We start from the raw sequence: 12,106 nt of genomic DNA on the forward strand, positions 1-12,106 counted from the left end.
TGCTCTCTCTCTGTGTCTCTCTCCCCCTCTATCTCTCTCTCACCCTTCTCTCTATGTCTCTCTCTCTGTATCTCGCTCTTTATCTCTCCCCCTCTCTCTGTCTTTGTATCTCTCCCCCTCTCTCTGTCTTTGTATCTCTCCCCCCTCTCTGTCTCTGTATCTCTCCCCCCTCTCTGTGACACCTGGACTGTGGTATGCCGGAGGGGGATCCATGGCAAACTCCCATGGAAAATTACATAGTTGATGCAGAGTCTGGTTTTAATCCATAAAGGGCATAAATCACCTAACATTCCTAAATTGTTTGGAATAACATGCTTTAAAACATCAGGTATGATGTTGTATCGTTCAGGTAGTGTAAGGTTTTTTTTTTTTAAATGTACACTACTGTTTTAGCAGATATGACTTGCACTGGTGTCACACTGTGCCCTGGCAGGACCTGAAACGCACATGTGTGAAGGAAACTGACTGCTATTATTTCAAATTAAAAAAAGTTTTTTTGTATTTTTTTAAATGTACACTACTGTTTTAGCAGATATGACTTGCACTGGTGTCACACTGTGCCCTGGCAGGACCTGAAACGCACACGTGTGAAGGAAACTGACTGCTATTATTTCAAATTAAAAAAATGTTGTTGTTTTTTTTTAAATGTACACTACTGTTTTAGCAGATATGACTTGTACTGGTGTTACACAGGAAAAAAAAAAAAAAAAAAAAAAAAAAAAAAAAGCAGACTGATGTTCTAGCCCTAAAAAGGGCTTTTTGGGGTGCTGTCCTTATAGCAGAGATCAGATGAGTCCTTCAGGACTGTAGTGGACACTGAATACACTAGCCTAGCTATCGATTTCCCTATTAAATCAGCAGCAGCTACACTTTCCCTCCTCTCACTAAGAATGCAGGCTCTGAATTAATCTAAAATGGATGCTGTCCAGGAGGTGGGAGGGTCTGGGAGGGAGTGTCTGCTGCTGATTGGCTGGAATGTGTCTTCTGACTGTGAGGTAGAAGGTCAAAGTTTACTCAATGATGATGAATAGGGGGCGGATCGAACATCGCAAATGTTCGCCGTCCGCTGCGAACGCGAACATGCTATGTTCGCTGCGAACTATTCGCGGCAGAACTGTTCACGACATCACTACTCCAGAATTATATATATATTCTTAATGTAAATAGTCTGTTTAAATGACAATTTATCTAAGCTGAAATAAATCCTTAATTACTTACAATTAAGACCAATTCTAAAATATATATATATTCGCAAAGATAAATTACTTAGCACTAATGATTAGTTTTAAAATACACAGGCTATGAAATACAAGTTTTAAAATACAAATTGTTCTTTTAAATCTGCTATTGGACTATAGTTACTAAATACCTTTGATTTAAATATCAAAACATAGAACAATCATACATCACCGACTTGAACCAATGAATGTTTCAATCCTTTTCAAGTATATTCAGATCACCTCATTTGAAGAAACGGTATTGCATATATCAAGGTTAGTCTCAGCTCCTTGCTTAAGTGATTGTGTCCCCAAGAATGGCCGCCAGTTATCAATCACCAGTGTAAGCAGATCACACAAAAAACTGTCCTCTCTTGCATCTAGCTCTTCTGTATATAATCATTGGTAATCTTTTTCGGTTAGCCAAATCATCATACTTCCTTTCGAGTGTATCTATCCGTTCATTAGTGGAAGATATTTCTTTTTTGAGCTCTGCCGTGGAGGCAGAAAGTTTTGCAGCAAATGATGCATGGTGATCATCAAGCATAGACTTCAATGACTCAAGAATAAAGGTTGGAGTAACTGTACTCGAGGAACTGCCTTGTATATCTTTAAGAGCTGACAGGATCAACTCGGTTGATTCAGGCACTGGAGATTCAGGTGGATCATAAGAAGTTTGAGGGTCTGAGGGAGGAGGGCTGAAATGATCAATTACTGTCTTTTTAAGAGGGAATTGCGGCTTGTTCTTCCTCCTGTGTGGTTGCGACATGTTGGAAGCTAGTAGCGCTAGGTATGATGAACTCAAACAGAAATGTATACACAGTTGGTATTCCCCTGCTACTGGTCTATGAAGGATCAAGTCTCAAGGGTAGAAGTGAGTAATTTTGAGTTAGCTGAGGTAGGACCAGAGCATATAGGAAACACTGAGCACAGAGCAGGTTAGTGCGGCCTCCTAAAGAGCTTTAATCCATTACATGTAGAGTAGAGGGGTCATTTTCCAAAACAAAAACAAAGATTTCCTTTTGGTTTAGAGTAGAATATTTACATATTTCCAGAAAGTCAGCTTGATTGACTAAAGTTCTGTACACTGTCCCTTTTAAGATTGTAAGCTCCACAAGTCTTGCAATAGACACACTCCCCAGGGGAAAATGCCTCCACTGAGCCAAGACGGAAAAAGGATGCTGGGATATGACCTGCTGCAACTGTGTACAGCAGGAAAGGGGAGGGGAGAGTGCTTACAGACTGTGTACTCTGAACTACTCCCTTAAGTTGTGCTTATGCGCTGTGGCAGCAATAGGGTTATTCAGTGAAATAAGTTGTCAACTATATTTTCTGATCATAAGTGGCAAACTCCAAAGGAAAAAGGAAAAGAGGTGCTAGAGTACAATGTAAGGGCTGCGTCAATAGCCCAGAGAGCGGTTCAGTTATTAAATTCCAACTTTTCCTCTTGATGTTTACTCCCTCCACTAAGTAGGAATTAGGTTAAAGAGAAAATGCACCAATATTTCCCCCTATACAGTGTGAGTGCCAAAATACATGGAGGTGCTTCTTATGTCTTAGGTACTGTTCAACTCACATAAAAGACTTGCTAGTGTTTGTAGTTGACTTGTGATTAATGCCTATAGCAGTGTAAAAGTGTCTATAATCAGTGCAAGCTTCCACGTGGTCAGCTAGGCAGCAGTAACTCAGTTTGTTGTCATAAATATGTCAGAAATATGTATTTAGATAACAGATTATCCCACACGTAATATTCTGACACTTCTAAGGGGAGCCATTCTCTCTTACACTCTAGCTGTTTCAATTGTTATGGTAGAGGGTATATTGTGACTTTGCTTAAAGTAAACCAGCGCATCCAACAGCAGCACTAGTGTGTGAAGACAGTAAAAATGGCGTTTTCGCACCACAGCTTAGAGGGTGTTTGGCTGCAATCCAAGAATACAGTTTATGCTTTAATGTCCCTTTTGTCGGTCCAAGGGAGTAGCTATATTATCAGGTAGCTATATTAACAGTGTGAAGGTGCTGCCCTGCAGCTGTAACTAGACTGCTGCTACTTACTGTTAGGAGTTCTGCCGCGTGTTGATGCGCTGTGTAATATACTGGTCACTGATGCGTTGAGACCAGCAAGGCTCCGATGCAGATCCCCGACCCTCCCCTCTTTGCATACTTTTGCATTCTTTAGCTATCAAGATGTTATCTTGGAAGGTTTTGTTTCTTGTTGCTATTTCTTCTGCTCAGAGAGTTTCGGAACTCTTGGCTCTGCAGTTTGATTGTCCTTATCTTATTTTTCATTCTAATAAAGTGGTTTTACCTACTAAATTAGGTTTCCTACCTAAAGTTGTTTCAAACAAGAATATTAATCAGGAGATTGTGTTCCTTCTTTGTGTCCTAATCCTCCTTCTCCTAAGGAGTGTTTATTGCACAACCTAGATGTTGTGCGTGCATTGAAGTTCTATCTTTAGGAGACTAAGAACTTTCGTCAGTCTACTGCTTTGTTTGTTTGTTTTTCTGGGAAGCGGGAGGTGGGCTTAGTTGTAAGCGAGGAGAGATATAAGTATAGGTAGCAAGCGTCTAACTTATAAATGTAGGGGAGGGGTGGTTGTTATTGAATACCAGAAAGGGGAAGGGGATTAGAGCTAATGCAAAGGGAGGAGTAATGGAAATACAGGAGGCCGCTAATTACCACCTGCTCTAATAATAAATTGCGGTACGGCCTAAGGCCGGATTGGAAAAATTGTTCAGTGTTTGGTTTAAAGGGAGTAAGGTGTTAAGATCCTAAAAAGGGATACAGATCTCACAAAGGGTTCTAATCTCAATATAAGGGTCTAGCAAAGAATTACCACATGCATGGAGGAGAGTAAGATCAGAGAAGAAAAAATAAAAAGGGGGGGCTATGAGGGAGGATATTGATAGTCCTGCGCTTAAAAGTAGGGCGTAAGTTGGTAGGGGAAAGCCACAGAATGGGAGAGCTTAGTGCTAAAAGCACTACCACAACATAAAGGTGTATGAGCGGGGGAAAGGGAGCTACTATTGCAGTAGTTTGGTTCAACAGACGACAATATATCCCAACAATTTATAAAGTATTCGGTGATCAATGAAAACATAAGATGTTATAAAGTTCCACATTGGACATATAGTGAAGATAATACCATATGCTCGAACAACTAAAAAACTAAAAAAGAAAGATATTTCTTTTTTGAGCTCTGCCGTGGAGGCAGAAAGTTTTGCAGCAAATGATGCATGGTGATCATCAAGCATAGACTTCAATGACTCAAGAATAAAGGTTGGAGTAACTGTACTCGAGGAACTGCCTTGTATATCTTTAAGAGCTGACAGGATCAACTCTGTTGATTCAGGCACTGGAGATTCAGGTGGATCATAGGAAGTTTGAGGGTCGACGGAGGAGGGCTGAAATGATCAATTACTGTCTTTTTAAGAGGGAATTGCGGCTTGTTCTTCCTCCTGAGTGGTTGCGACATGTTGGAGAATAGTAGCGCTAGGTATGATGAACTCAAACAGAAATGTATACACAGTTGGTATTCCCCTGCTACTGGTCTATGAAGGATCAAGTCTCAAGGGTAGAAGTGAGTAATTTTAAGTTAGCTGAGGTAGGACCAGAGCATATAGGAAACACTGAGCACAGAGCAGGTTAGTGCGGCCTCCTAAAGAGCTTTAATCCATTACATGTAGAGTAGAGTGGTCATTTTCCAAAACAAAAACAAAGATTTCCTTTTGGTTTAGAGTAGAATATTTACATATTTCCAGAAAGTCAGCTTGATTGACTAAAGTTCTGTACACTGTCCCTTTTAAGATTGTAAGCTCCACAAGTCTTGCAATAGACACACTCCCCAAGGGAAAATGCCTCCACTGAGCCAAGACGGAAAAAGGATGCTGGGATAAGACCTGCTGCAACTGTGTACAGCAGGAAAGGGGAGGGGAGAGTGCTTACAGACTGTGTACTCTGAACTACTCCCTTAAGTTGTGCTTATGCGCTGTGGCAGCAATAGGGTTATTCAGTGAAATAAGTTGTCAACTATATTTTCTGATCATAAGTGGCAAACTCCAAAGGAAAAAGGAAAAGAGGTGCTGGAGTACAATGTAAGGGCTGCATCAATAGCCCAGAGAGCGGTTCAGTTATTAAATTCCAACTTTTCCTCTTGATGTTTACTCCCTCCACTAAGTAGGAATTAGGTTAAAGAGAAAATGCACCAATATTTCCCCCTATACAGTGTGAGTGCCAAAATACATGGGGGTGCTTCTTATGTCTTAGGTACTGTTCAACTCACATAAAATATTTGCTAGTGTTTGTAGTTATAGCAGTGTAAAAGTGTCTATAATCAGTGCAAGCTTCCACATGGTCAGCTAGGCAGTAGTAACTCAGTTTGTTGTCACAGAAATATGTATTTAGATAACAGATTATCCCACACGTAATATTCTGACACTTCTAAGGGGAGCAAGCCATTCTCTCTTACACTCTAGCTGTTTCAATTTTTATGGTAGAGGGTATATTGTGACTTTACTTAAAGTAAACCAGCGCATCCAACAGCAGCACTAGTGTGTGAAGACAGTAAAAATGGCGTTTTCGCACCACAGCTTAGAGGGTGTTTGGCTGCAATCCAAGAAAACAGTTTATGCTTTAATGTACCTTTTGTCGATGCAAGGGAGTAGCTATATTATCAGGTAGCTATATTAACAGTGTGAAGGTGCTGCCCTGCAGCTGTAACTAGACTGCTGCTACTTACTGTTAGGAGTTCTGCCGCGTGTTGATGCGCTGTGTAATATACTGGTCACTGATGCGTTGAGACCAGCAAGGCTCCGATGCAGATCCCCGACCCTCCCCTCTTTGCATACTTTTGCATTCTTTAGATATCAAGATGTTATCTTGGAAGGTTTTGTTTCTTGTTGCTATTTCTTCTGCTCAGAGAGTTTCAGAACTCTTGGCTCTGCAGTTTGATTGTCCTTATCTTATTTTTCATTCTAATAAAGTGGTTTTACCTACTAAATTAGGTTTCCTACCTAAAGTTGTTTCAAACAAGAATATTAATCAGGAGATTGTGGTTCCTTCTTTGTGTCCTAATCCTCCTTCTCCTAAGCATAGAGAATTGAAACTGAAAAAGGTAAAAATAGCCATAGACACCATACTTCCAAAAATCAGGCCATTCCAAGGGGAGGAACGATGGAAAAAACTTAATGACAACATACAAGCCCGCAATAAGAAATTAAATGAGGACTTAGCTAAGTCCAAACAGGCAAAATTAAGTAGAGACCTAGAAGACTATAGAAATGATAAGGTGTTTACTTATAAGCATGAGAAAAGAACAAACAATACCATTAATAACAGCAATAAAAATAATCAAGATACAGATTCTAACTTTCCTTCTAACCACAACATAAAAACAGTGTCTTATGATTCCCCTAAACCCCGCACATACAATAGGAGGAATAGCACTAGCTACAATTATAATCCCAGAAAGAACAAAAGTAACTTAGGTTATAGATATGAGAAGGAGACATCTGTAAGAAACTATCAAGCTGATAGAATCCAGTCCCACTATCCAGAGAATCGGTCATATTTTGCCCCTAAGAAAGCACCAAACAAATTCGAAACATATATCGATCTACAAAAATATATTAGAAAAATGACACTTAAGAGATATTTCATCAAACAACAACCCTATTGCAGGAGTGTACCTGGGACTATAGAGAGTCTGAATAGTTTAAATAGTCAAGATACAGAAACTCTGCAAGTACTTAATTCTCTACAAGGTGAAACCTCTAGTTTAACTCAACCTAATATGGATTTCAGCTTACACGATGAGCAGGAGGAACCCCCAATAATACATACCAGATTTAAGAAGCCTTCTAACTTTTTTCCGGTGGGGGCACAAGGGGAACATATTAAGATTTTTAACAAATTAGTTAGCTCAGACCTCTCTAAATTATGGGAAAGTAAAAATGGTAAGTGGTTAAATAGGTTCAATGATAATCTTTCAAAACAAGAAAGAATTACGCTACAGATTTTGAAAAATAATCCCAATATAGTGATTAAAACAGCGGATAAGGGTGGAGGAGTAGTAGTGCAGGACAAACCTGATTATGTAAAGGAGGCATCAAGAATTTTAGGTGACACGGACACTTATAAAAGACTCTCCTTCAACCCAACTATAAAATTCACAAAAGAACTTAATGATATTTTGAGTCAAGCCAAATTAAGTGGAATCCTGAATAATGAGGAATTCTGCTTTTTGCTAGACAGGGACTCCTCCATCCCCATATTTTACCATCTCCCTAAGGTACACAAAGCCTTAGTGGATCCGCCGGGGAGACCCATTATATCTGGAATAGGGTCCCTGTCTAGCAATCTTTCCACTTATATAGACCACTTTTTACAACCCCTGGTTCGGAGCACTAGGTCCTTTTTGAAAGACACTACCCAAACAATCAGGACTTTGAAGGTATCAGATGGGAAAAAGAGTTTTTATGGGTAACGTGCGATGTCACGGCCCTCTATACCTGTATCCCCCACGACCAGGGTATCATGGCAGTAGAGGATAGTCTACAAAATAGTCCCCTTCCCCAATTACAAAAATACTTTATTTTAAAAGGAATTGAGTTCATTTTAAAGCATAACTATTTCCAATTTGATTCTAATTTCTATTTACAGCTACAAGGCACAGCGATGGGGACCACATTTTCCCCATCCTATGCGAATCTTTTTATGAATTTTTTGAGAATAGTTATGTTTGGAATAATAATCCTTTTAGCACCAAAATTATTAATTATTTTCGGTACATTGATGACGTGATTTTTATATGGAAGGGACAGGAGGATGAGGCAAGTGAATTTATAGCACATCTAAATAATAACAACATGAATCTCAGATTTACCAGCAAGATCCATAGGGACGTCATGGAATTTTTAGATCTAATTCTGTACATAGACCATAATAATCAGGTTGCCGTTAAGAACTTTCGGAAGCCCACAGATAAAAATGGCTTTCTTAATGCCAAAAGTGGACATCTTCCGAGGTGGAAGAACAATATTCCCCTGGGCCAGTGTCAGAGGATACGCCGTAATTGTACCCACTATGAGGACTATTTAGAAGAGTCTAAGTTATTAGACCTCAGGTTTATAGAAAAAGGATATGATAAGAATCTCCTGAACACTGTCAAAGAAAACATTTCGAATTTGGACAGGGGAACCATGTTAGAGCCCACGAATAAAAACAAGAATCTTAACACAGGGAAAGAGGAAATTAGATGTATTACTACCTATAGCCAGGGAAGTAGAGAAATAAGTAACATCCTGAAAAAACATTGGAGAATTCTAACATCTGATCCTATCATAGGGAAATTATTACCAAACCAGCCCACCATCACTTTTAGAAAAAATAGGGATTTTAAAAATACGTTAGCTCCGTCCAGATTTACATCTACAAAAGCTTCCCCCATAAGCTCTAACAACCATTGGCTTAGTAGAAAAAATGGAACCTGGCCTTGCAGGGCTAAGAATTGCAACATGTGCAGTCGCATTATTGGAGGAGATATGTTCAAAAATATAGATCAGACCAAATCATACAAAGTTAAACACAAATTTTCATGTACATCCAATTTTGTGGTGTATCTCCTCATATGCGACTGCAATTGTTACTATATAGGTAGAACCAAAAGAATGATCAGAAGTAGGTTCAATGAACATTTGGGGAACATTAAAAATAAAATTGAAAACCATAGTGTACCCTTTCATTTTAAACAGTTTCATGAGGCTAATAATAAGAGCCTAAGAGTCATGATACTTGATTGGATTCCTCCAAATTGCTCCAACAATAGATTGAGGTGTCTGAGACAACATGAAACCTTTTGGATTCACGAACTCAGAACCCTCAATATTGATAATCCAAAAGGTCTAAATATAGATTTGGACCTGCAGGCCTTTATGTAAGTATAAGGGAACGTCTAGGAACTGACTAGAGTTTATTTTTATTAGAGTCATATGCACCTAGACCCTAGAAAGGGGGATCAGACTTGGCTCTATTATTTTCCATAGGATCACACTCTGGAGTTAATTTATAACACTACTTTGGGAAATGATTTTCTGGTTTTCAAGGGTATTTGTATACTTATTGATGGGATGGTGCTCTTATACTTGTATTAATTATGCTTGAGAAAATATGCCTTTTATGAACTGATGTTTTAGATATGATGTATAGTTTTAATATATATAAAGTGTTTCTATTCATTTTTATCTGAGTTTAAGGGATTATGCATTTTTATGTACTTTTATGTATTTTTATGAAATTCACCAATATTAATCACTGTTAGGTACGTTCTGTATGTCTTTACAATATTTATTATTAATGAGCTTTTTATGAAGACAAATATTAAAATACTGCATGAATTGTTCTCATTTATATTACATTATAATGGCGGTTAGCAGCAATCACATTGTGTTCTGACTCGCCTTTTACCTCTGTGTTTTTCTTAGAAATACTCGTAGCCTTTCACTATAAGGGCATATGATGGACTTCATTCATTCATGGACTGGGTGTATTCAGCGAAGATCAACCTATTAGATCTTTTTATTTTGGAGGTGTGCCCCTCCCCACCATGTTCAAATAGGAAGCTATAATCAGGGTAACGACATTCTCTTGAAAAAGTCGGGTCGTAACCCGACGAAACGCGTAGAGTTCTGCACACTGAGTATTGAGCTACACTGTAGTAGCTTACAACAGCAAACAACATCTAACTGTCAGGAATCCGTGAGGCTACCCTTGCCGTGATCAGTTCCGGTTACGTCTTGGACTTCCGGATTGGATTGTTTGTCTGAAATACTATAGCGGACATCTCTAACAGCTTAGCCGGTGGAAAGACCCTGTGTGCTGGAAAGAGACGGAGGATTGTCTGTGCCCAGCGGTGTTACTGCCGAGTGGTGACTTTTAATGCCTGCATTTTTTATGTGTTATGTACGTCTTTGCCCGTATATGTCTGTTTACTTGTTGTAATTCACATTAAACAGTTTTACGTTCAGAGTGGGTTGCGCTCTGTGTTCTTTTTGTTTTTACTTTCTCCTAAGGAGTGTTTATTGCACAACCTAGATGTTGTGCGTGCATTGAAGTTCTATCTTTAGGCGACTAAGAACTTTCGTCAGTCTACTGCTTTGTTTGTTTGTTTTTCTGGGAAGCAAAAGGGTCAGAAAGTTATGGCTACTTCTCTTTCTCTTTGGCTAAGTAGTATTATTCGTTTGGCCTATGAGACTGCTGGACAGCAACCTCCTGAGAGAATCACAAGCTTCTGTGGAACAGTTTTGCAAGGCTGCAACTTGGTCCTCTTTGCATACTTTTCAAAGTTTTATAAATTTGATAATTTTGCCTCAGCTGATGCTTCTTTTGGGAGAAGGGTTCTTCAAGTGGTGGTGCCTTCTGTTTAGGTCTACCTGTCTTGTCCCTCCCTTATCATCTGTGTCCTCTAGCTTGGGTATTGATTCCCACTAGTAATTGATGATTCTGTGGACTCACCATATCTTAGGAAAGAAAACATAATTTATGCTTACCTGATAAATTTCTTTCTTTCCGGATATGGTGAGTCCACGGCCTACCCTTTATTTAAGACAGTTATTTTTTCTAAAACCTCAGGCACCTCTACACTTTTGTGTTATCTTCTTTTTCCATTTTTCCTTTGGCTGATTGACTGGAGGTTATGGGTAAGGGAAGTGACATATATAGCAGCTTTGATGTAGTGCTCTTTGCCTGCTCCTGCTGGAAAGGAGTGATATTCCCACTAGTAATTGATGATACCGTGGACTCACCATATCCGGAAATAAATAAATTTATCAGGTAAGCATAAATTATGTTTTTGCATCAACAATCATGATAGGAAAAGCATTCTTTGCAATAGTAACTAAGTTGAATCAGAGTTAAACCTCCTTAAAGGGACACTAAACCCACATTTTTTCTTTAATGATTTAGATAGAGCATGCAATTTTAAGCAACTTATTTACTTCTATTATGAATTTTTCTTTGTTCTCTTGCTATCTTTATTTAAAAAGCAGGAATGTAAAGCATAGGAACCAGCCCATATTTTGGTAGAGAACCTGGGTTATGCTTGCTTATTGGTGGCTAAATGTCAGCCACCAATAAGCAAGCTCTATCCATGGTGCTTTACCTAAAATGGGCCGGCTTCTAAACGTTACATTCATGCTTTTTAAATAAAGAAAGCAAGACAACAAAGAAAGATTTATAATAGGATTAAATTAGAAAGTTGCTTAAAAGTGCATGCTCTATCTAAATCAAGAAATAAAAAATGTGGGTTTAGTATCCCTTGGGAATACAAGAAAGTAAAACTACCCCAGTGTGCACATGTGCAAACAGTGTTTGTGCTATATCTAAATATTAGTCTGTGATTGGTAAGCAAGGATTCTTTTGCTCTGGGGGACATGGAAATCAGTGAAAAGAATAAACATCAAACAATATACTTATTTGAAAAAATAAAGCTGCAGTTTTCAATGCAAAATTCTTATATAAGAAGGTTCATAATCATGTAGTTTACCATTTGTGTTTAATGTCCCTCTCTTTTAGTTATGTTTTATTGGGTTTTCATGCAATGTGGCAGATTGGCTTTATTAGACACTGGGTAAGCCAGCTTGTATCAATTCTCCGTACACTAATGTGTTAGCAGGATGAATTAATTGAGCTGATAAGCAAACGTTGTGTCACATGAGAGCATACAGTTTATAAACACAGTGATGATGACAAAGCACAGAATATACATGGTTACAAGCCCAATTCATTTTATATTTTTTCTCTTTAGTATAAGCTTATTTCCATGAATAAATTAAAGAGGACATCATGTTTAGTTATACTGAAACATTTATTGAACAAGAACACAGCATTCATA

The 12,106-nt window shown here is 38.5% G+C and overlaps 1 protein-coding gene across 3 annotated transcripts in view; it reads right to left on the bottom strand.

Annotated features, from left to right (window-relative positions):
• The window catches only part of PLEKHB2 (pleckstrin homology domain containing B2), a 181,776-nt gene that overhangs the window by 131,704 nt on the left and 37,966 nt on the right, over positions 1 to 12,106 (bottom strand). The window lies entirely within an intron of this gene.

Source organism: Bombina bombina, chromosome 4, assembly GCF_027579735.1.
Source record: "Bombina bombina isolate aBomBom1 chromosome 4, aBomBom1.pri, whole genome shotgun sequence".
In the NCBI taxonomy this organism is placed as follows: Eukaryota; Metazoa; Chordata; class Amphibia; order Anura; family Bombinatoridae; genus Bombina; species Bombina bombina.